We start from the raw sequence: 25,399 nt of genomic DNA, 5'->3' as shown, positions 1-25,399 counted from the left end.
GCTACACTGTTCTCCCCGTGATCCCCCACACCATGTGCACTAAACATAATACCCCTCAGTCCCCTTCTCCCTCCCTCCCTCCCCACCTGCCCTCCAACACCCCTTCCCTTTCATTTTTCAATTTTTTAATATTCATATTTAAAAACTGATACCAATAACAAACATCTAAATGTTCAATTCCATTGAAAAGAATTAACCAAGGAAAGGAAATGGAAGCATCTACCATATAATAAAAGGCAAAGCAGTTGAACTGGAACATTCAAACATATTCAATGATATATATTTTTTTAACCTGAAGGTAAGAAAGAAGATACTTAAGTCTTAGATCTTTATTTGTACACAGACATTTTTAGCAATATATATAAATGTGAACTATCATTTGGGTTAACAAAGAAGTCAGAAGTGGAAATGCTGAAGGCAAATGCTAGGAATGTAGATATTTAGATGTTTTCTGCTCTTCTGATTAATTCTTCATTAAAAAAAGAGAAATGTGTATAAATGAGCAAGATTGTGACAACATGTGAATATCTGTTAATACCACTTTAAGAAAGATAAATTCTTTCTGAAAGTACTTGTGAATATCTAGGCAAAAATACATTCAGAAAATATTTATTGAACTTATGATGTGTCAGACACTGTGTTAGAACTTGGAGTGCAAAGTTTCTACTTGAGAAACTGAGAGTCTAGTTGGGGGCTGATAAGCACCAAAGTTAAATAAATATTTATAATGTGGTATTATTCTCTCTCTGTCCCTTTCCCCACCTGGTACACATAAAAATAATTTATACAAATGATACTATAATTACATACTTGCATATATGATTTATCTGTAAATATCATATATCTTGGGAATGTGCAGAGGAAAGTGAAGCATCTGTATGTACAAAAGGAAGGTGGTAACAAAGGTAATATTTATGTGAAATATGTTGCCCCTTTATTTCCTCTGAAACCCAGAAGCCATCAGGATTTCTGAAATTTTAAACCAGAACTCAGATATTCTAATAACTGCATATCAGTTGCCCACTAGTAGTTAAGCATCTGCTACACAATAGCATACAAAAACTGGAAGGTAATAAAAATGGTGCAAATGGGTTCCCCACTTCTTTTCCAAGAAAAACCTCCTAATGGGCTGCTGATGATCAGGTCAAGTGTTCTCTGAGTTGCCCTCTTTATACAGAGTCAGCAAGCATAACATTTTGTTAACCTATTGACATAGAGGAAATTTGTTTTCCATCTGACCTTTTACAGTAATTGCTTAAAAACACTTGCTCTTCAGCTAACAAAGTTAATGAATAAATCATCCAAGTTTAACACTCATAGACAGTAGCATTTAAATTTTTTTGTTTTTATTCCTGATCATTTTGTTTTCTCTTTCAGCCATTTCTCTTTCCCTAAGAAAATTTTCAATTTTTACCGAAGTTTGGGATTAGAGAATAATACTCTTGAACTATCTGGAACTAATCACATATCACAAAGTGGTTTGTTATTTTGTGGCTGTTACATTCATGAATATTGAAATGATCACATGGTAATTTTTAAATTGCAGAGAAATTCTGTTAATTAAGAAATTCTAATTATTTGTATAAGATAGAATGACAGTTTAACTTTGGGCCAAATATGAACAAATGGTTTCCTCAGGAAATAGTTATCAAAACAAAAATATATGGGGCATTTTAAACCTGAGAATAAACTCTTCTGAAATAGAAAAGGAATTATGGGTGCTATTGTTCCTTATTAAGTCTTGATTCTAAGAATTTCTGCTTGCCAAAATTTTGTTAAATATATTCATCCAATTATTAACATTTCTTAAAAATAATAGCACTCTATTTTGAATTATCCTAAAGTCCAGCCTTTTGTTTCAAACTGACCTTTCCCTAACTAGGTCCAAGTTGGAGGTTACTCTAGTAAATATGCTTTTAATGGCTTGCTATATTCATGACAGTTTCAAAGATAGTCATCCATTTCAATCCCAAAGGTAAGCTTTCCTTTACTCTTGAGTTGTTGGGCCGATTCTAAATACTTCTTAGAAAATGAGATTATGCATATTTCCTCTGCAGACTATTCTAATATTTACTGTCCTGTGAATATTATTTAAGTGTCATTAAGTCCACTTAACTCCCAAATTTTCAGAGAAGAATTCAAGCTTGCTCGCATTTCTTTTATCATGGAGTATGCATACAGACCACTATTTTAACATTTTCCGTCAAAATAAGTAGGTAGCAATATTTTGCACTTGTTTACACTTGAAAGAACCAGGAGCATTTTGGATTATCATCAGCAAATGGACATTGTTCTTTTTGGAAGCCATTTCTCGCACCTAAAAAGTGTGTTTTGACCACAAGTTACTTAAACTAGGTTCAGAGACTCACAAATTATGACAGCAGCTGAATTTTTTTTTTGATTGAATGTGCTAAGTGGCTTTTTATTCTTGATATGTTTGATTATCTACTTTGAACAGCCTTATAATGGAACTAGTTAAAATGTCATTCAATGTTCTTACAATGGAGAAGTAACTTTTTTATGAAGCAGACAATAATGTTTAAGTGATAACTACTTCTGTTACTAAATATGCTTATAAAACATTTCCCTAAGTTTTAACTTAATTTTGGGGGATGGTGAGTGAAGTCTCCTTTATTTTAATTATTTGTAGACCCCAGTACCAGTCATAATATCTCTGTTTCTCTTACAGCAGGAAAACATAGGCCTTGCATGGAAATTCTTAAGAAATGTCAAAGAGTCACTCCTGTTGGAAAGGTTAGTAGTTATACAAAAATATTTCAAAAGCATAAATGCAACTGTTTTAAACATGGTTTAGTGCCCAGAATAACTTGTTCAGGTTTTTTTTTTTCCCTTTCCATTTTTAACATAAATATCAACTGCCACTGTGTAACTGAGTCACAAACATTTGAATTCAAGAATTTTTAGACTGAAATATGTCTCTGTGAACAAATCTCATCTCACCAAACTGAAAGATTTTGTTAATGTTTGTGTATTTTAAAAGTGAGAAAGCCTCATATTACACAGTACTTCACTGGGTATTTTATGTATCTGTGTACTCTCTTGCTCCACTCCCCATCTCATTTTTGTGTTCCTCAAAATATCTAGGACAGCATGTTTATATGCTAAGCATATAGGATAGTAATTAAAAACTTGGATTCTGCAGCTAGACTGCCTGGGTTCAAATCTTGTTCTGTAACCTTTATTTAGCTCTATAACCATTGCAATTTATTCAAACTCTTGTGACTCGGTTTTCTCAACTATAAACTGGGAGTTTGCAGTAAATATTTGTGGATTAAATGAATTAGCACATGGCTTGATCTTAGCAAATGTTAGCTTTTACTTTTAACAAGTACTTACCAAGCACCTATTTTTTTACTCATACTGTGCTGTAAATGCTGGGGATTCTACAATGAGCAAAACAGGCATATTTACTCTTTTCACAGAATTTACGGTTTATTGGAAGACTTAGACAAATACACAGGTCGTCCCAATGCACTATGATAATCACGATGATAGGATAATGTAGGGTGTCATAGTGGCCTAATGGAGGCCCCCTTACCCAGGCAAACGAGATCAGGAAAGTTGTAATGGACTAAGTTATGTCAGAGCTGACATCTGAAGGATGGGTAAGGGGCTTGCCATGTGATAGCGTATGGGGTGGAAGAATGAGTTTCAAGCAGACAAAGTAGCCAGAGGGTTATTATGAGAACGTTCCACAGGGAAGAGAGTAGGACACATTTAAGGACTTAGGGAGGTGCCATTAAATGTACTGTACTGTTCAGGGTAGTGGGTGGTGCACAAGGCCACTTTACTCCGAGAAGAACAGGGAGTCATTGAAGAGACAGAAGAGGAGATTATCATGTTCAAAGTTTAGTTTTTTTTAAAAGATCTCTCTAAATTCCAGTGGAAACCATGCATTGGAGTTAGTCAAAAGAGGATACAGGAAAACCTGTTAAAATGCCAGTACAGCATCCAGAAGATTGCCCTGGCTTACAAACTCTAGTATGATGTTAAATAGAAGTGGTATGAGTGGACATCATTGTCTTGTTCCTGATCTTTGGGACAAAGCACTCGGCTTTTCACCATTAAGTTTGGTGTCAGCTGCAGATTTTTTTGTAGATGACCTTTACAAAGGTGAAGAAGTTCGCATCTATTCCTAGTTCTTTAAGTGTTTTTTAATCACGAAAGGGTGTTGGTTGCCAAATGCTTATATTTCTATTAAGCTAATAGTGTGATTCTTGTTTTTTCAGTCTATTGATGTAGTGCAGTACATTGATTGATTTTTGGATGTTAAACAACCTTATATTCATGGGATAAATGCCACTTGGTCATGGTATATGATTCTTTTATGTGTTGCTAGAGTTTGTTTACTAGTATTTTGTTGAGGATTTTTGCATACATATTCACAGGAGATACTGGTCTGTAGTTCTTTTAATTACATTTGTTCAATGAGTTGCCTTGGGAAGTAGCGAATTTCCCATTGGTGGAAGTGTTCTAGCACAGGTTGGTTGGTCTGCAGGTGAGATAACTGAATCTAAAAGTCCCCCTGGACCCTAAGACACCTAGGTTTCCAGAAGTCTCTAATCAACCCGAAATTTGTATTTGATATCTCCTACTTAAGTGGCATCATAGCTTAGTGACTAAGAGCACAGACTCTGGAACCAGATCTTTGGGATTGAATCCTGGCTTTGCTAATTACCACCTGTATAACCTTGAACAAGGTACCTAACTTCTGGGTGCCTCCGTTTTGTAATCTGTAAAACAGGTTTGATGTCTATCTCACAGAATTATAAGACTTAAGAGCATGTACATAATAAGCTACACTAAATGTTTTTTTAAAGAAATTATTTCTTCTAAAATCAGTTGGTTTACTTTGAAATAATTACATTTGTGCTTTTGTTTTAAATGAAAACTCCTTTTCCCTCTCTTCTTATGTGTAAACATTTAAAATTCTCTCTGATTTACAAAGAAACTGGAAATGTTTTTTAATCTTGTGGGCTCTAAATTAAAAAATTTCAGTGAGTGTAGAATTTTTAACTAAAAAAGCTTTTAGCTTGACTTAAGTGTCTTTAGAGTAGCTTTATTGCATAATCAAAGGACAACCAAGCTCAGAATGAACCTTGAGAAGATAATCCATCTTCTCTTCTTACTCTTAGAATTAGGTACCTTGTCTATCAAGTTACCTTGTCTTCCAGTGATTGTTGCAAGGCTTGTCCCATTGTTATATGGCTCATCCAATCATCACTAATAGAAGGTGGATTGACTGTAAACTGGGGATCTGTCATTTGCAGTTTATGCACAGTAGTGGAAGGGGCAAATTTATATCCATCAAAATGTAGCTGTTTACATTGGAAGCTTAAATTCTAGACATACCATGTACTGCTTTGGAAAAGGCAATTTGCAGGGAAAGAGATTTTGAGGTGATGTTCTGGAGGCCACAAGAGGTATGTTTTCTGGTCATAAGTAGAATGCAAGTCCATGAGGAGTAGAGTATACCTGGGCAGTGGGGAGACTTGGATCTCTAGTTATTACCTATGATTCACATAAGCCTTGAGAAATATGCTCTTCATTTATTCCAAACATGTAACCATAGCTATTCTGTAAGTTCTCATTAATGGTCAGCATTGTGCTACTTCTATAGGAGATAAAGAAAAGACAGAGAGATTGTCGTCTCTGAGCGGCTCTAGATAACTTTGAAGGTAGCATCAGTCTGCTATCAGGGCTTTCTGGTTTGGGTATAACTTAGTATATCAGTCAGGATAGGCTGGATAATGCTGTTGTAACAGAGCACTCCCAAATCTCCATAGCTTACAACCTAGGAAGTTAATTTCTCCTTTATACTAAACCCTTCCCCTGACTCCATTCCCTTCTTCACAACTCACTAGGAGCTAGAGGAGTCAGCTTTCTGTGTCTTCCTATCTTGTTGGAACTTCCTTTGAGTCATAGTCTTGCTGCAGGGAGAGTTCTTGGGGCCTGTAATAGTTAGATGACTATCAGGAAACAAGAGTAATGGGATAGATCAACAAAAAGAACATTTACAAAATATTAACTCCATTAACTTTGTAATGAAGCTGAAATTTACAAACCTAAATATGAAAGCTATTAAAAAGATGCCGATTAATTGAATATATAGAAAAGTAAAGGCTGATTGCTAGATTGGTGGCCTATGTAACCTCACTGGTGGATGGTAATGCCATTTAATGAGATAAGAATGATGGCTGAGATTGGGGAAGGATTTGAGGGAGAAAGTCAAAAGCTCTGTTAATATTTGCTAGTTTAAGAAGGTATAATTATGGTGACTTAATTTTCTTCTTCATTTTTCAGTTCTAAATTTTTCTTAAGGAGGCTTTAAAAGTAAAAATAATTTAATAACCAAAGAAAATATGTAGGTTACATTCCAAGTTCTGTGTCTGAGATGTCTGCTGGTTCTAAGGCTCCATCTCAGCCATGGTTGGGCCTTATCTGAGAATGGGGAATCTTACTGCAGGAGCCTGGGGTGAGTTTCCTGTGGTTTCTTAGATATTTCTTGCTGAGTGGACAAGGCAAGGCATATGACTCAGGTTCCCAAGATGATGCTAAGTGACTCCATTTGGTGCACGGTGGCTTGATGGATGCTTTAGAATTTTTAAAAAATGCTTCTCAGCTTGAAAATGTTTTTAATTTCCATCTTTTCCTTGGGAATTTATTGAGCATCAGTAAGTCAAATGTTTTTCTCATTAACTAGAGGACTTAGTCATGTTAGCATGACAAAGAAAGAAAGACAGAAAGGATTCACAATTCCCAGTGAAGCTGTTCATTTTCTCTGAGTTTATTGTTTTCCTCACTTTGGCCCAGTTGAGACCTTGAGTGTTTCTGACTACCTTCCCTAACCCCATTACTCTTCCTAGGGCTTGTGATCCAAAATACAGGACCATCTAAGTGCCCTCTGCCTCTTAACTCCTTTATAAGGAAAAATGAAGCCGTTAAGGACAGCTTGCATACAGTGTAGGCTAACCCAATTAACTCAGGTCTTGGTAATTTATGGGGTTTTTGTTTGTTTGTTTCAACTGTTGTTGAAAACTCTTACTTAGAAGAATTTACTTATTTTCCTACTTTAGTAAATAAATTTGCTTTTTTTATGGCAAATGAGAATCATGCTTGTGTTGCAATGTAAATGTATAAAGGGTAGGCAATAAGTAAGTGATAGGACTTACACAAGACATGTTTTTGAATGCTCCTTCTATAAATAATGTATTCATCCTTTATTCCTAAATGCTTATTATATATTGGTAGTCAACTGGGTGCTTAGAATTATTTTTAAGAATGGTGGGGAATGTTAAGATCAAGTGCCTGATCTTGGGCTGCTTATCATCTAGTTGGAAAGAAAAGACATACACTTGGGAAAACAGCTACTAATATCTGACAAAATATGACAAGTGTCATGGACTTAAGTTCAGCAAGGGTATAATCCCTATGCATAGCATGATATGAGATGGCTTCTTGGAAGAAATGGAATTTTAGTTAATATTTGAAATCGGATTAGTGGAAACAACAGTGGGGAGAGAATTTTCAGGGAGGGAAGAAGTCAAGGCACCAAGAAGAAAGTGTACAGTACATGTTTGGGTGGGGCAGGGCCGTGGTAGCAATGATTAGATCAATTAGTTTGGAGCGGAAACCCTCCCATCCCCCTGCCAGTCTTATTAACTGAGCGGTTCATCGAGTTGAAGTAAAGCCTCTCGGTTCCTTACTTAGCCTTCTAAACCTCAGTTTCCTTATTTGTAAAATGGAGTTAATCATATCTACCAGCTATGGATGCTATAAGGAGTGAATGAGATGCAATACTAAAAGGAAGATGCTAAGTAGATTTCTCACACTTTAGCATCCCTCTTCACTCAGTTCCTTGAGTTCAGTTTAATTCCAGTGCCATCAGAGTATATGGAAATTCCCTACATCCCCTTATACATTATTTAAATTTTACTATTATTGCATTTTTCTAGGCCAGTTTCTAGTCATCTTCTGGTTTAGGAGGATTTTCTTGGCAGAAGCCACTTGTATATGAAAGAAAACCAATGTCACATTCAAGAGCTTTAAATAATCTATCACTAACTAGTACAGAGTAGCTAGAGCATAACAGGCTAAAGGGGAGTGGTTGCACATAAGAAGGCATCCTTTTTTTTTGTAGTTCTATCAGCATCTTCCTTGACACAAACTGCTCTGTAAATAATAGGCAAAATAATGTATGCCATTGCTCTGAGGAATTCAATTAAACACTGACTACTGTTGCATTTGATCCATAGAAAAAGGTGACTCAGGTCTAGAAAGAAGAACCGTACTGTCTAATCCCCATGGCAGGTTAGAATGTTCACAGCAGCTTAATGATTGTGATGGGGTCATCCACATCATTTGGTTCTTGCCCTTGTGACTTACTGTTTGTGCTGTGGGGTTAACTCCCTGCAGTGGAAAATGGAGGAGTTACTTGCCAGACTATATGGAATAGAAAACAGTAGGTTGACGTAGTTTTTGGTGGACGCTGAAAGCACAGGAACTTCACCGTCTCAGAGGATAACCTTGGAAAACTCTTTCAAATAGCACCCTCATAGAGATATCTAATTTTCAAGGTCTATCCTGAAGTCTTAAGATTCCAAAGTTTACAGGAAAAGGTCCAGAGAGGACAGATGATAGAAGGTATGCAATTTCACTGCCTTTGCTTATGTTACCAGTTAGGAAAAGCTGGAAGAGAGAATGCCTCCTTTTGATTTGCTCTAATTCTGTCTGGGCTGGGGGGAATGACCCTTTCCATGTGTGTAGGAGATTCCTGGGCTTCAATTCTGTAAAGGAGGGTTTCTGTGGTCCTATGTTGGACAAGCTTATGTTAAGGAGTGTGGATGAAACAATGAAACTGGAAACCTGCAAATGCATGTGTTTCCAAGTGGAATTGAAGAAGGCTGCTTCTGACATCTTACCCTGACAACCTGTGGGTTTTTTGGTTACTGGTGGCCTTAAATCCATAGCATGCCTGGATTATGCTTAGAACTGTTATAAAAGAATCTAGTTTCTAACTCATTCATCATAGAATTGTTGAGCAACTGCTATGTACCAGACATGTGTTAGATGCTGAGGATAGGAAAACGAACAGGACACAATCGTGTGGAAATTTATAATCTAATAGAGAGAAATGTAAGTGAAGTCATTGGACAATGTGGTAAGTGTTATGGTAAAGGAATCTGTAGTGAGCTATGGTAGTAAAGAGGAGAAAGTATTTAGATCTGCTTTTGATTGGAGGGACAGGTCAGAGAAGACTCTGTGGAAGAACTGACCGTAGAGTATGTTTTATAGGTTGAGTAGGAGAAGGCAGGCACTACAGGCAGAGGGAAAAGCATGAGTTGGAGGGGAACTATACAAGTTAGATTATTAAATACATTATCCCTCACTTCTTTCTTTTTTTATTTTGGTATCATTAATGTACATGAACAACATTTTGGTTATTAGACTCCTACCATTGTCAAGTCCCCACCACATACCCCATTACAGTCACTGTCCATCAGCATAGTAAGATGCTATAGAATCACTACTTCTTTGTGTAGTACTGCCTTCCCTGTGCCCACCTCTGTATTATTTGTGCTTATCATAGTGCCCCTTTTCCCCCCTTATCCCTCCCTTCCCACCCATCCTCCCCAGTCCCTTTCCCTTTGGTAACTGTTAGTCCATTCTTGGGTTCTGTGAGTCTGCTGCTGTTTTGTCCCTTCAGTTTTTCTTTGTTCTTATACTCCATATATGAGTGAAATCATTTGGTACTTGTCTTTCTCTGCCTGGCTTATTTTACTGAGCATAATACCCTCTAGCTCCATCCATGTTGTTGCAAATGGTAGGATTTATTTTCTTCTTATGGCTGAATAATATTCCATTGTGTATATGTACCACCTCTTTATCCATTCATCTACTGATGGACACTTAGGTTTCTTCCATTTCTTGGCTGTTGTAAATAGTGCTGCAATAAACATAGGGGTGCATCTGTCTTTTTCAAACTGGGCTCCTGCATCCTTAGGGTAAATTCCTAGAAGTGGAATTCCTGAGTCAAATGGTATTTCTATTTTTAGTTTTTTGAGGAACTTCCACACTGCTTTCCACAATGGTTGAACTAATTTACATTCCCACCAGCAGTGTAGGAGGGTTCCCCTTTCTCCACATCCTCACCAACATTTGTTGTTGTTTGTCTTTTGAATGTTGGCCATTCTAACTAGTGTTGAGGCGATATCTCACTGTGCTTTTAATTTGCATTTCTCTGATGATTAGTGATGTGGAGCATCTTTTCATGTGCCTGTTGGCCATCTGAATTTCTTCTTTGGAGAAGTGTCTGTTCAGATCCTCTGCCCATTTTTTAATTGGATTATTTGCTTTTGGTTTGTTGAGGTGTGTGAGCTCTTTATATATTTTGGATGTCAACCCTTTATCAGATATGTCATTTATGAATATATTCTCCCATACTGTAGGATGCCTTTTTGTTCTATTGATGATGTCCTTTGATGTACAAAGCTTATCAGCTTGATATAGTCTCACTTGTTCATTTTTGCTTTTGTTTCCCTTGCCTGGTAGATATGTTCATGAAGAAGTTGCTCATGTTTATGTCCAAGAGATTTTTGCCTGTGTTTTTTTCTAAGAGTTTTATGGTTTCATGACTTACATTCAGGTCTTTGATTCATTTCGAGTTTACTTTTACTTTTGTGTATGGGGTTAGACAATGATCGAATTTCATTCTCTTACATGTAGCTATTCAGTTTTGCTAACACCAGTTGTTGAAGAGGCTGTCATTTCCCCATTGTATGTCCATGGCTCCTTTATCATATGTTATTTGACCATATATGCTTGGGTTAATATCTGGACTCTCTATTTTGTTCCACTGATCTATGAGTCTGTTCTTGTGCCAGTACCAAATTGTCTTGATTACTGTGGCTTTGTAGAGGAGCTTGAAGTTGGGAATCGAGATCCCCCTAGCTTTATTCTTCCTTCTCAGGACTGCTTTGGCTATTTGCAGTCTTTTATAGTTCCTTATGAATTTTAGAACTATTTGTTCCAGTTCGTTGAAGAATGCTGTTGATGTTAGAGATTGCATTGAATCTGTAGATTGTTTTAGGCAGGATGGCCATTTTGACAATATTAATTCTTCCTAACCAAGAGCATGGGATGAAGTTCCATTTATTAATGTCCTCTTTAATTTCTCTTAAGAATGTCTTGTAGATTTTAGGGTATAGGTCTTTCACTTCCTTGGTTAGGTTTATTCCTAGGTATTTTATTCTTTTTTGATGCAATTGTGAATGGAATTGTTTTCCTGATTTCTCTTTCTGTTAGTTCATCATTAGTGTATAGGAATGCAACAGATTTCTGTGTATTAATTTTATATCCTGTAACTTTGCTGAATTCAGATATTAGTTCTAGTAGTTTTGGTGTGGAATCTTTAGGGTTTTTAATGTACAGTATCATGTTATCTGCAAATAGTGACAGTTTAACTTCTTCTTTACCAATCTGGATGCCTTGTATTTCTTTATTTTGTCTGATTGCTGTGGCTACGACCTTCAGCACTAAGTTGTATAAAAGTGGGGAGAGTCAGCATCCCTGCCTTGTTCCCAATCTTAGGTGAAAAGCTTTCAGCTTCCTGCTGTTAAGTATGATGTTGGCTATGGGTTTGTCATATATGGCCTTTATTATGTTGAGGTACTTTTCCTCTGTACCCATTTTGTTGAGAGTTTTTATCATGAATGGATGGTGGATTTTGTCAAATGCTTTTTTAGCATCTGTAGAGATTATCATGTGGTTTTTGTCCTTCTTTTTGTTGATGTGGTAGATGATGTTGTATCCATCACTTCTTTTAATTCCTGTAGGATAAGTAACCCAATCCAAGAAAAGACAGAAATATCACTAGAGAGATCTTTAGATTAATTGCCTGAGAGGTCCCAAAAGATGGAGAAGTGGAATGAGAAAGCAGAAATAGACTTTCAGTTAGAACACAAGCAAGCAAAAGTGAATTAGTCAGGAGTCATGGCAGGAAACATCACATAATTGGAAGAGTTAAACTGATTTATGATGGGACTATTTTAGGGCCAAGTTAAGGGAACCAACAAGGATGGTTAAGCACCCAGGGACTAGCAACAACAGTATGCCGTTACTACTCCTGGATCTGAAGGCGAGGGGAGGAAGTGGTGGCATTGTAGCCCAGTGAGAGCTAGGGTCATGGAGGAAGAGGAACAGCTGTTTAGGAGCGGGGGTTGTAAAAAAACGTAGCTTCTGTCAGAGCTACAGGAGGGCAGGGAGGGAGCCAAGAACAAATACCCCAAACTCAGCTACCTCTGCCCTCTAATAATGGCCAAATCAATGGCTGCCAGAGGACAAGGGAGCCTGGATAGTGAATCTGGTAGAAATCCACCCTTAGGTTGCTTCCCAGCTCCCAATACCATTTTGTGTGCTGTTTTATATAATGATATATAATAAGTTGTCCCAGTGACACTCTATTGGATGTTCTTCCCAATGGTTAGAACCAAGCTGTTAGTTCTCTGACTCGAATAACACACTGTCTGTTTTTGTTATAATAGCCCTGATCTTTTTCTTCTTCGGAGTCTAACTAGTCATGTACACATTAAGTCACCTTGAGGTTGTCATATTTTGTAGGGAATACTTGTGTTGCACCATCCAGAGAGCAACCCCACTTCAGGGTCAAGGCATTTATTTCCCTAGATGCTGGAAATACTGGCTGTTGGCAGCTCATAGCTGAGTTCTTGGGAACTCTCCTCATATAGGATTATACCTCTTCCTGGCCCAGGCAGAAGTTCAAAGGCCCAACCCCTTTGCTTCATTTGGAACCACTCTACGAACACTCAGTGGGATTGGCAGGAACCTTTTTCAGGGCTACATGGCCATCTGCCCAATCTTGCTTCCTTTACTCCTTCACAGGTGTTACTCTCAGGAGCCCTTCCCAGTGAAACTTCTTCAAATAAATCTTTTTTGTTTACTTATGATTCCTGGTATCCCAAGACCAGTGTTTTGCATATCCTAATAGTAAATCAAAGGTGACTGTTGAACCAATGAAAAGAACGGGTGTTATGTGGCTTTCATTCCCTCAATCATTTCATGAGGTATAATTTACATAATAAAACTTCAGCCTTATTAAGTGTACAGTTGATTCATTTCTGACAAATAAGTAAAATCATGTAACCTCTACTATAACCAAAATATAGAATATTTCCGTCACCACAAAAGGGCCTTGTATGGTCCTTTGAAGCTAATCACTTCTTCACACCAAGCCTATCATATCCAGTTTCCACAGTCTGCTTTCTGCCCATGGTTTGACCTTTCTAGAATATTGTATAATGGAATCATATAGTATACAGTCTTTTGTGTTTAGTTTTTTCACTCAGCATAATGCTTTTTATTTTTTTAATTCAGATTTATGGAGATACATAAAGTCTACCTTTTATAGGTGTACAGTTCTATGAATTTTGAAACAATATGTATCCACCATCACAATAAAAATATATAGTACTTCCATATCAATTATTTTATTAATGAACATATTCATTTACAAATTTTTGGCCATATTTATAAGTGTAAAATCATATCTCATTGTAGACTTAATTTAATTTTCCTAATGAATAATGATATTGAAAGTTTTTTCAAGTGCTTATTTGCCATTGATGTTTTTTCTTTAGTAAGATGTTGGTCCAAATTATTTGCCTTACTTATTTTAAAATCGTGTGTGGGGATATTTTTTATTTTTCAACATTGAGAGTTCGAGTGCCACTGTGTTCTACAAATTTTGATATGTTGTATTTTCATTTTTATTCAACTCAAAATATTTTCTGATCTATTATTTGACTTGTAGGTTATTTGCACATGTGTTGTTTAATTGCCAAATTTGGGGATCTTTAGATCCCTCTTATTAATTTCAAGTTTCATTTTCTGTGTTCAGAGAACATACTTTGTTTGATTTAATCGTCTTAAGTCTGTGGCTCTGTGTCCCAGAATATAGTCTATCTTGGTTCTATGTCCTCTCTTTTGATCTGTAGCTATTGTTATGTATTTCCCTTCTGCATGTATTATCAACTACATGAATATATTATTATTCTCACAGTTTTAGAGGGTCAATTATATTTTAAAGAAATTCAAAAGAAGAAAAATGTCTTTTATATTTAATAGCATTTTTTCAATTTCAAATGCTCTTTATTCTTTTATGTACATTCAGTTTTCTATCTTGTATATTTCTTCTGCTTGAAAATCTTTCAGTATTTGTTGTAGTGCAAGTCTGCAGGCAATGAATTCTCTCCGCTTGTGTTTCTCTGAGAAAAATCTTTATTTTTTTTTATTTTGAGCCTTTATTCTGAAAGGTATTTTCATTGAGTATATAATTTTAAGGTGACTATTTTGTTTCATCAGTTTTAAGATGTTCCATTATCTCTTGAATTGTATAGTTTAACAAAAGTCTGCTGTAATTCTTATTTTCCTCTGTAAGAAATGTTTTTCTCTTTTTCTGCTTTAAGATTTTTCTCTTTACCTTTGAATTTCAGCAGTTTGTCTACAATTTCCACAGTTGTGTTTTCTTAAAAATAAATTTTGTTAGCAGAATGGCTTCAAAAAGATGGTGGCATGAGAGGTGAGACAGAAACCTCCTCCTAAAACCACATATAATAGGAAAATATAATTAATACAACTAATCCTGAAAGAGCAACAGGAAAGAAGGCTGTGCCAGACTGCATACAGCTGGAGAAAAGAACAGACCTCACGGAACAGGGTAACACACCAAAGCTGTGACCCAGCAGGACCCAAGCCCTTCCCCCACCCCAGCTCACTTGTGGGAGGAAGAGAAACAGAGTGGGGAAGGAGAGGAGACCTGGGACTGTTGAGCACCTAGCCCTGGAGGTCTTTTCTGAGAGCGTGAACCTACATTGCATGGTGCTCTGGTGATTAGTAGGTTTGGAAAGCTAAGACAGGAAGAATACTTGGAGAGACTGAGATTCCAGCTTGTGCAAAGCAGGGATCCATATCCGGTTGATCTGGGTGGGCAGTCTGAGAAACTTCATAAGAGTAAGAAGGCTGTTAAGGGCAAGGATTGCACAGAGCTTACTGCTCAGGTGAAAGGACAGATAGACCAAACTGTCCGGGTGCACTCTTCCCAGCAGGTTGGGAAGTTTCACGATCTTTGGGCACTCCATCCCCCTGGCTGGCTATGCAGCTCCTAGGCCCCTCACTGTGATATGCAGCCTGCTGTGCCTTCCTCCAGCCAGCCCACACCTGGCTCACAAACTGGCAAACCCTGCCCTGGCAGCAGGCCAGCCAGAGGGAAGCCTCACCTACAGCAGCTACAAATGCAAAGCATAGAGGCTTACACCTATGTGTTCGACCCACTGGTTCTGGCAGTGGAGGCAGACATAGCAGCCTGGAAGAAGGAAACAGCACTTTCCTCCCCCCAAGCACCAACACCGCTCCCCTGCCACCCCTGTCATTGCTCCAGGGGCTGAGCAGCTCCAGAGAGTAGAGCTTCTGGGCACTAGAGGGCACCACAGACAAATTATGAAATGTCAAAGGAACCTGGTTCAAAGCAAAATCATGAATGCACCTGAGAAAGAGTCAAATGAAATCGACCTTATGAATCTTCCTGAAAGAGATTTCAAAATAAAAATCATTAACATGCTCATGGAGGTATAGAAAAAATATTCAAGAAGTCAGGAACAAATTTAGGATGGAGACCCAATCATTGAAGAACCCAATGGAGGGTATTAAAAGCAGATTAGATGTGGTGGAGAAAACAATAAGTGAGATAGAAATTAGGGAAGAGGAACACAAAGAAGCTGAGGCACAGAGAGAAAAAAGGATCTCTAAGAACGAAGGACTACTGAGAGAACTGTGTGACCAATCCAAACGGAACAATATACATACTATAGGGGTACCAGAAGAAGAAGAAGAGAGAAAAAGGGATAGAAGGTATCTTTGAGGAAATAATTGCTGAAAACTTCCCCAATATGGGGAAGGAGATAGTCTTTCAGGCTATGGAGGTGCACATATCTCCCAATACAAGGAACCCAAGGAGGACAACACCAAGACATATAATAATTAAAATGGCAAAGATCAAGGATAAGGACAGACTATTAAAAGCAGCCAGAGAGAGAAAAAAGATCACCTACAAAGGAAAACCCATCAGGCTATCATCAGACTTCTCAGGAGAAACCTTACAGGCCAGAAGGGAGTGGCATGATATATTTAATGCAATGAAGCAGAAGGGCCTCAAACCAAGACTACTTTATCTGGCAAGATTATCATTTAAATTTGAAGGAGGGATTAAACAATTTCCAGATAAGCAAAAGCTGAGAGAATTTATCTCCCACAAACCATCTCTACAGTGTATTCTGGGGGGACTGTTATAGATGGGAGTGTTCCTAAGGTTAAATAGCTGTCACCAGAGGAAATAAAAAGTGAGAGACTAAAAGTGAGAGAAAAGAATGGAGGAGGAAGAAAAGGAGGGAAAAAAAAAGAACCTTTAGATTGTGTTTGTAATAGCATACTAAGTGAGTTAAGTTAGACTCTTAGATAGTAAGGAAGTTACCTTTGAACCTTTGGTAACCATGAATCTAAAGCCTGCAATGGCAATAAGTACATACCTATCGATAATCACCCTAAATTTAAATGGTCTGAATGTACCAATCAAAAGACATAGAGTCACTGAATGGATAAAAAAACAAGACTCATCTATATGCTGCCTACAAGAGACTCACTTCAAACCCAAAGACATACACAGACTAAAAGTGAGGGAATAGAAAAAGATATTTCATGCCACTAATAGGGAGAAAAAAGCAGGTGTTGTAGGATCTATATCAGATAAAATAGACTTTAAAACAAAGAAAGTCACAAGAGGCAAAGAAGGAGATTACATAATATAAAGAAGCCAATCCAACAAGAGGATATAACCATTATAAATATCTATGCACCCAACACAGGAGCACCTAAATATGTGAAACAAATACTAACAGAATTAAAAAGGGAAATAGAATACAATGCATTCGTTATAGGAGACTTCAACATTCCACTCATTCCAAAGGACAGATCAACCAGACAGAAAATAAGTAAGAAGACAGAGGCACTGAACAACACATTAGAACAAATGGATCTAACAGACATCTACAGAACTCTACGTCCAAAAGTAGCAGGATACACTTTCTTCTCAGGTGCACATGGAACATTTTCAAGAATAGATGATATACTAGGCCACAAAAAGAGCCTCACTAAATTCAAAAAGATTGACATTTTACAAACCAGCTTCTCAGACCACAAAGATATGAAACTGGAAATAAATTACACAAAGAAAATGAAAAAGCCCACAAACCCATGGAGGCTTCACCACATGCTCCTAAATATCCAATGGATCAATGACCAAATAAAAACAGAGATCAAGTAATATATGGAGACAAGTGACAACAATGATTCAGCACTGCAAAATCTGTGGGATGTGGCGAAGGGCATGCTAAGAGTGAAGTATATTGCAGTACAGGCCTACCCTAGGAAAGAAGAGCAATCCCATATGAAGAGTCTAAACTCACAATGAACGAAACTAATAAAGAAGAACAAATGAGGCCCAAAGTCAGTAGAAGGAGGGACATAATAAAGATTAGAGCAGAAACAAATAAAATAGAGAAGAATAAAACCATAGAAAGAATCAAGGAAAGCAGGATATGGTTCTGCTTCGAGAAAATAAACAAAATAGATAAACCCCTAGCCAGACATATCAAGAAAAAAAGAGAGTCTACACATATAAACAGAATCAAAAATGAGAAAGGAAAAATCATTATGACACCACAGAAATACAAAGAATTATTAGAGAATACTATGAAAAATTATATGCTGACAAACTGGATAATCTAGAAGAAATGGACAACTTTCTAGAAAAATACAACCTTTCAAGGCTGACCCAGAAAGAAACAGAAAATCTGAACAGACCAATTACCAGCAATGAAATTGAATTGGTAATCAAAAACCTACCTAAGAACAAAACTACTGGACCAGAAAGCTTCACCACTTAATTTTATCAAACGTTTAGCGAAGACCTAGTACCCTCCCTCCTATACTTTTCCAAAAAGTGGAAGAGGAGGGAATACTTCCAAATTCTTTCTATGAGGCCAGCATCACCCTAATACCAAAACCAGGAAAAGACTCCACAGAAAAAGAAAATTACAGAGCAATGTCCCTGATGAACATAGATGCAAAAATACTCAACAAAATATTAGCAAACTGAATTCAAAAACACATCCAAAAGTTCATCCATCATGATTAAGCAGGGTTTATTCTAGGGATGCAAGGATGGTTTAGTATTAGAAAATCCATCAACATCATCCACCACATCAATAAAAAGGACAAAAACCACATGATCATCTCCATAGATGCTGAAAAAGAATTCGACAAAATTCAACATCCATTCATGATAAAAACTTTCAAAAAAATGGGTATAGAGGGCAAGTACGTCAACATAACAAAGGCCATATATGACAAACCCACAGCCAACATCATACTTAACAGCGATAAGCTGAAAGCTTTCCCTTAAGATTAGGAACAAGACAAGGATACTCATTCTCTCCACTTTTATTCAACATAGTTCTGAAGGTCCTCGCCATGTCAATAAGACAACACAAAGAAATAAAAGGCATCCAGATGGGTAAAGAAGAAGTTAAACTGTCCCTGTTTGCAGATGATATGATATTGTACATAAAAAAACCCTAAAGAATCCACTCCAAAACTGCTAGATCTAATATGTGAATTCAGCAAAGTTGCAGGATATAAAACTAATACAGAGAAATCTGTTGCATTCCTATACACTAATGATGAACTAGCAGAAAGGGAAATCAGGAAAACAATTCCATTCACAATTGCATCAAAAAGAGTAAAATACCTAGGAATAAACCTATTGAAGGAAGTGAAAGACCTATACTCTGAAAACTACAAGACACTCATGAGAGAAATTAAAAATATCAATAAATGGAAACACATCCTGTCCTCATGCATAGAAAGAATTAATATTGTCAAAATGGCCATCCTGCCTAAAGCAATGAAGCAGAAAGGCCTCAAACCAAGAAGGGCCTCAATCTACAATTCAATGCAATCCCTATCATAATACCAACAGCATTCTTCAAGAACTAGAGAAAATAGTTCTAATACTCATATGGAACCACAAAAAAACCTGAATAGCCAAAGCAATCCTGAGAAGGAAGAATAAAGCTGGCGGATTATGCTCCCCAACTTCAAGCTCTACTACAAAGCCACAGTAATAAAAACAATTTGGTACTGGCACAAGAAGAGATCCACAGACTAATGGAACAGACTAGAGAGCCCAGATATAAACCCAAGCATATATGATCAATTAATATATGATAAAGGAGCCATGGACATACAATGGGGAAATGATAGCCTCTTCAACAACTGGTGTTGGTAAAACTGGACAGCTACATGCAAGAGAATGAAAATGGATGATTTTCTATTCCCATACACAAAAGTAAACTTGAAAGAGATCAAAGACCTGAATGTAAGTCATCAAACCATAAAACTCTTAGAGGATAACATAGGCAAAAATCTCCTGAATATAAATATGAGCAACTTCTTCCTGAATGCATCTTCTTGAGCAAGGGAAACAGAAGCAAACGAGCATATGCGACTACATCAAACTAAAAAGCTTCTGTACAGCAAAGGACACTGTCAGCAGAAGATAAAGGCATCCTACGGGAGAATGTATTTGTAAATTACATATCCAACAAGGGGTTAACATCCAAAATATATAAAGAGCTCACATGCCTCAACACCCAAAAAGCAAATAACCTGATTAGAAAATGGGCAGATGATATGAACAGACAATTCTCCAAAGAAGAAATTCAGATGGCCAACAGGCACATGAAAAGATGCTCCACATCACTAATTATCAGGGAAATGCAAATAAAAACCACAATGAGATATCACCTCACACCAGTTGTGGTGGCCAGTATTGAAAAGTCTAAAAACAACAAATGCTGGGCAGGATGTGGCGAAATGGAAACCCTCCTATGCGGCTTGTGGGAATGTAAATTAGTTCAACAGTTGTGGAAAGCAATATGGAGGTTCTTCAAAAAACTTAAAATAGAAACACCATTTGACCTGGGAATTCCACTCCTAGGAATTTACCCAAAGAATATGATTTATCAGATTCAAAAAGACATATGCACCCCTATGTTTATTGCAGCACTATTTACAATAGCTAAGAAATGGAAGCAACGTTAAGTGTCCATCAGTAGATGAATGGATAAAGAAGAAGTGGTACATATACACAATGGAATACTATTCAGCCATAAGAAAGAAACAAATCCTACCATTTGCAGCAACATGGTTGGAGCTGGAGGATATTATGCTCAGTGAAATAAGCCAGGCAGAGAAAGACAAGTACCAAATGACTTCTCTCATTTGTGGAGTATAACAACGAAGCAAAACCGAAGGAACAAAACAGCAACAGACTCACAGACTCCAAGTAGGGACTAGTGGTTACCAAAGGGGAGTGGTGGGGAAGGGTGGGTGAGGAGGAAGGGAGAAGGGGATCATGGGGAAGACAGTGTAGCACCAAGAAGGCAAATAGTAACTCTGTGGCATCTTACTATACTGTTAGGCAGTAACTGCAATGGGGTATGGAGGGGGGACACGATAACTTGGGTGAATGTAGAAACTACATTGTTTTTTCATGTGAAACCTTCATAAGAGTGTATATCAATAATACCTTAATTTAAAAAATTTTTTAAATTTTGTTTTTGCCCCTTATTAATTTCAGAAAATTCTTAACTTTTCAGATATTTCTTGTTTTCTCTCTCTCTCGCTTCTTATTCTGGGAACACAGTTACATATATATGTTAGACTGTTTGGTTTTCTTCCAAAATTTTTGGATAATTATTTTTTTCTCCCACTTTTCCCCTTGCTTTTCACTTTGGATAGTTTCTGTCTATCTTCAAGTTTATCATTAATTTTCTTTGCGTGTCTAGTGTGTGTCACAGATACATCAAAGTCTTTTATCCCCCCTGTTAATGTGTGTGTATATATGTGTGTGTTGGGGTAATATAGGGAGGATGTTTTATAATAAAGTAGTAAAAAGAAAGAAAATTGTGAAGATCTAGTTCACTGGTGAAACACTATAATGCAAGAATGGTGACAGGCAATGAATTCTGTGGCCTGAATCAGTTCTGAGGGCAGTGAGCCTCAGCTAGAGCATCCGATACGCACCGAAAGAAAATAATGACCTTCAGTGTATCCAAGTATGTGTGCCTGATAATAGTTTTATGGTCAGGCTTTGTTACTCTTAAATTTTGACAGAAAAGTTCTTTTTAAATATTTAATTGCATTCTTTATTATACCTCATTAAGCAAAGAAGAGTGCATTCCTGGTCTAATCCTAAATTGTAGTTCTTTGTGAAACACTTTAGTAATAATTTCCTATGTTCTGTAGCATTGTACACATTGCAAATGTTTCACATGGGTTTTCTCATTTTTATCACCCCCATTTTATAGATGAGAAAAATGAAGCTCAGAAATGACTTGTCTGAAGTCATACAGCTAGTATGTGCTAAATTTAAGACTTGAACTTTGGTCTATTTAATCAGACTGCTCATAAAATTGTGAGCCATACCTCAGATTAGGATATCATAATTTTAGTGAAAATAAAATAAAAATGGATTAATATCTGTCATTCTATTTTATATTAGTCTTCAGTATGAGGGGATAATCTTATAAAAGCCCTTATATTTAACCCTGCTTATCAATTACTATTCTACTCAAATTTCATATTCTATTCAATATGATGTCACTGAAAACTTCCTGGAATATAATGGGCTAGTAAGATTGGACAAACAACTCCCCACTCATTCAACACACACACATACACACACGCATACACACACACACACCCTCATACACCCCTAGGCACTTATTTAAATATAAGAACTGTATGCAATAATTAATTTAAGCAATGAATACTTTCTTATTATAATATAAAGTAACCTCTTAATAAGTTACTCTAAAATACTCCAAAATAAATATTATGATGTGAATTAACTTTAATTCATACTGTGGGGATTGTGAATTATAGTAATGCGCTGGTAAATGTTTAACAACCATCTCTAAGGAGTACTGGAGTCCTGATTTATAGCATTTTGCTGATTTCTGTTGTGTAAATAAATGTTCCCACCATGGCTAGTTTCGAGCTACCAGTGTGAGGTTACAGAATGCGGAGTTGAAAAGAGAGGTGCACAACTGACTCATAGCCAGTATAAGCCAGCTGTAGCACACCATTGTGACCCCTGTATTCCTTTACTGAGGGATCCAGATTCAGAGCACTGCAAATATTGCTATTTGAGAGAACAAGGGCATAAAGAGAAACTAACAGAAGTGTCCAGGTGATCTTTGCCTGTAATGATAGTGTGGCATCTTGGTGTAATAGCCTTACAATACTGGCCCCCAAATTCCTGACTCTCATTCCTTCTAGAGGTGGGAGGTCTGTGTCTCTTCTCCTTGAATTCTCACGGACTATTATTCTTGAGCAATAGGACATGGCAGAAGTATTGCTGTGCCAGAGTAGGAACTGGCAATTCATGTGGTAAGATCCAGGACCAGATGGTAAGAAGTCAGCTACTTCTCCTCCCTATCTCTTGGGATGCTTGCTTTTAGGACCCAGTCTTCACGCTATGAGGAAGCCCACAGCATTCCATAGAGAGGCCCACATGGAAACAAATGGTAAGCAATTTACCAGCCATGTGGGTGATCCTTTTCGGAGATGGATAATCCAACCCCAGTCAGGCCACGTGGTGCAGAGACGAGCTTTTCCCACCAAGTCCTTCCAAATTGTAGGCTCTTGTGCCAAATAAATAATAGTTTAAACCACTCCGTTTTGGGGTGACTTGTTATGCAGCAATAGAAGTATGGAATACCTAGTAATCCCTCTAGCTGTGAGAAGAGGCTAGTAGATTCTTCTCAGTGCCTAGGCATCTGTTTTTCCTGTTACTTGGTGAATCATTCCTTTGGATGTAGTATAAAGATTTCTCTTGTGTTTGTTTCCTTCTGGAAAGTTTTCTTGCTCTCTGCCGGGCTCCTCCTGACTGGTATCTGTAGCAGATAAGCTAAAGTAGGGATTGGGAGTGAGCATCTTTAACACTGGTAGAAGTTTGCACATGCACGTCTGTCAGACATGTAATTTATGCAGGGTCGCTTTTGGCAATTGAGATGCAAAGTGTTGGATTGCATGATTCCTTTTTCTTTCTGGTTGGGGATCATCAGGTCATCTGACTGCTCATTCTTTAAGTATGGACTTTTCTTCCAGGTCTGTGAATCTCTTTTAAGGTATGGAGGACTGGGATGAGAATTTAAGGATGTGAGTTGTTGCTCTGCCACTGACTCTGAGCTCAGTCAAATCTTCTGACATTTCTGGGTCTATGGCAGGATTAAATGCGTGGAAGCCCTGAGCATTGAATGTCCCATGGCACCTTGACCCCAGATGTAACTGTAAGCAAATACAATGAAATTCTGATTTTCCCCAAGGTGATTATCTACCTATCGGGAAACCATTGTTTAGCTCTTAATTGCCTCTTCTATAAATGAATAAGTAGATGGGTTGATTTGTTAAATTTCTTTCATATCTAAAATTTCTATCCTGAAACTGTTTCATTCCCTTTTTTTTGCTATGTTCTTTTTTCTCCTTTGTTATAATTTTATTGAGGTGTAGTTGACAATAAATTGCACACATTTAAACTGTACAATTTGTGAATTTTTGACACACTTATACACCCATAAAACCATTGCTATAATCAAAGTAGAAAACATATCCATCATCCCTACAAATTTCCTTATTGTCTTTGGTAAGCCTTCCCTTCTACCCTTACCCCAACCTAGCCACCAGGCAACCATTGAGTTGGCTGCTTTCTGTTATTATAGATTAATTTGAATTTTCCAGAATTTTATATAAATGGAATTATAAAGTATATATATGTATATATATATATTTTTTTGCTTCTTTTACTCAGCATACTTATTTGGAGGTACAGCCATGTTATTGCATAGATCAATAGTTCTTTTAGTTGCTGACCAGTATCCCATTGTATAGATATACTGCAAACTGTTTATCCATATACCTGTTGATGGACATTTGGATTGTTTCCAGTTTGGGGCTATTATGAATAAATCTGCTGTGAACATTAATGTATGAATCCTTGTATGGACATAATTTCATTTTTCTTGAGTAAATATCTAGGAGTTAAGTGGTTGAATCATATGGTAGTTCCATGTTTAATGTTTCAAGATACCATTTTCCAATGTGGTTGTACCATTTTACATTCCCACCAGCAGTCTTGAGAGTTCCAATTCTTCCATAGTTTGTTTGGTGATTCTTTTTAACTTTAGCCATTAATAAGTATGTGGTGGTATCTCATGTAGTGGTATCTAAATTTATATTTCTCTTATGACTAATGAATGGTGTTAAAAATCTTTTCATGGGCATATCTGCCATCTGTCTATATTCTTTGGTGAAATGTCTGCAAATCTTTTGTCCTTTTTTTAAATTATTGAATTCTGAGAGTTTGTTTTATATTCTTGATAAAATTCTTTGTTGGATATGTAGTTTGCAAATATCCTTCCTGTGATTTATGTTTTCATTCTCTTAAAATTTAATATATTCTTAAAAGAGAGTTTTAACACAGGTGAGTTATTCTACAAACTCTTCTAAGCTACAAGAGAAGCATAGGTAGATCTGGGAAGAAAGGTATTAGCAAACAATTCAGTGGTTTGTCATTGAATGAGTTTTTGTATGATTTCTTGTTAGCAATTTTGGAGTGACTTTTCTGTAGAAAGCATTGTAATATACAAAGGTATCATGATAAATAATGTTTAAACATAAATTCTGGGCCCAAAGCAAATATTTTAAATGGCCTCCAGTTTAGAGAAAGCCCTTATTCTCTTGGTTCTCCTTGTATTGTGTTATATCTGCAAGCAATCTAAGCTAAAACTCCCATGCATGCTATTTGTATATCTATGCCTATATCATCATCTACGTCCATAACTGTTTCTATTTCTATATATGTATGTATGACGTACAAAACAAAATCCAACTTGCATTCACATTCAACTGATGTCTTTGGTCAGACAACTATTATTGGGAGCACTGTTGTGAATTTAGAGGTAAACTAAAGGATAATATGAAAATACACGTCACAAAGCCCATACACTTTACTCCTCAGTAAAACATGGGTCTTTCCTCAGACCTTTATCCAGACAATTATTTATAAAGGAAGATAGATTATAAGCAGTGAGGCCACACTGACAGCATGTGGAATAACAGTTTACAATGGTGGGAGGAGAGATAAAATACAGATCCAGAAACTACAATGCACATAAGTCTGAAT

The 25,399-nt window shown here is 36.9% G+C and overlaps 1 long non-coding RNA gene across 3 annotated transcripts in view; it reads left to right on the top strand.

The window, feature by feature from the left end:
- The first annotated feature begins 1,411 nt into the window (after positions 1-1,411).
- Positions 1,412-25,399, top strand: part of LOC130678954 (uncharacterized) — a 76,967-nt gene continuing 52,979 nt past the window's right edge. For all 3 annotated transcript variants that reach the window (XR_008991930.1, XR_008991932.1, XR_008991931.1), the window contains exon 1: positions 1,412-2,754. This is a non-coding gene — a long non-coding RNA (uncharacterized LOC130678954). The remainder of the gene's footprint in view (positions 2,755-25,399) is intronic.

The sequence above is a fragment of the Manis pentadactyla genome, chromosome 10, assembly GCF_030020395.1.
Source record: "Manis pentadactyla isolate mManPen7 chromosome 10, mManPen7.hap1, whole genome shotgun sequence".
Lineage (NCBI taxonomy): Eukaryota > Metazoa > Chordata > Mammalia > Pholidota > Manidae > Manis > Manis pentadactyla.
Note: the sequence above shows the minus strand (reverse complement) of the source record. Positions and strands in the feature narration are given on the sequence as shown.